The sequence below is a fragment of the Micropterus dolomieu genome, linkage group LG08 (genome assembly GCF_021292245.1).
Source record: "Micropterus dolomieu isolate WLL.071019.BEF.003 ecotype Adirondacks linkage group LG08, ASM2129224v1, whole genome shotgun sequence".
NCBI lineage: Eukaryota > Metazoa > Chordata > Actinopteri > Centrarchiformes > Centrarchidae > Micropterus > Micropterus dolomieu.
This window is the reverse complement of record NC_060157.1, coordinates 233132-233921: the sequence shown is the minus strand read 5'-3', so window position 1 is coordinate 233921 and position 790 is coordinate 233132. Positions and strand designations below refer to the sequence as shown.

The 790-nt window shown below is 61.8% G+C and overlaps 1 protein-coding gene across 1 annotated transcript in view; it reads right to left on the bottom strand.

Moving 5' to 3' along the window:
• plxna3 (plexin A3) overlaps positions 1-790 on the bottom strand; it is a 137651-nt gene that overhangs the window by 109647 nt on the left and 27214 nt on the right. The window lies entirely within an intron of this gene.

Genomic DNA, 790 nt, shown 5'->3' with positions numbered 1-790 from the left:
AGGCGAGGTGTGCGTGTTCAGGTGTGGACAGACAGGTGTGCGTGTTCAGGTGCGGGCAGACAGGTGTGCGTGTTCAGGTGCGGGCAGACAGGTGTGCGTGTTCAGGTGCGGGCAGACAGGTGTGCGTGTTCAGGTGCGGGCAGACAGGTGTGGACAGACGAGGTGTGCGTGTTCAGGTGTGGGCAGACAGGTGTGCGTGTTCAGGTGTGGGCAGACAGGTGTGCGTGTTCAGGTGTGGACAGACAGGTGTGCGTGTTCAGGTGTGGACAGACAGGTGTGCGTGTTCAGGTGTGGACAGACAGGTGTGCGTGTTCAGGTGTGGACAGACCTGTGAGCGCAGGCCCTGACGCTAGGTGGAGGGTAACACTTGGCGTTGTCCTCCACAGGTCCGGTCATGTGACTCCTCAGCTCCGTCAGATTGGCCGATAGCTTCAGCACTCTGTTGACAGCGCCTACGAACACCTCACCTGTCCTCCGGTGGACGGTCAGGTGGGTGAGCGAGGTGTCGAACGCTCTGTACGCCGCCCTGCTCGACGCCACGGAGGGAGGGGGAGGAACAGCTGGGGCAGAGAGGAGGGGGGAGAAGAGGAGGAGGAGGGAGAGGAGAAGGAAGAGGATGAGAGGAGAGGAGGAGGAGGAGGATGGGAGCATGGTGGACAGAGAGAGGAGGAGAGGATGGAGGGATGGAGGAGGAGAGGAGGGGAGGAGAGAAGAGTTGGCTGCAGGTCTGATGAAGAGTCAGCTTCAATGGGGCATGACTGGGGGAGGGGGGAGAGAGGGGGAGGGGGGG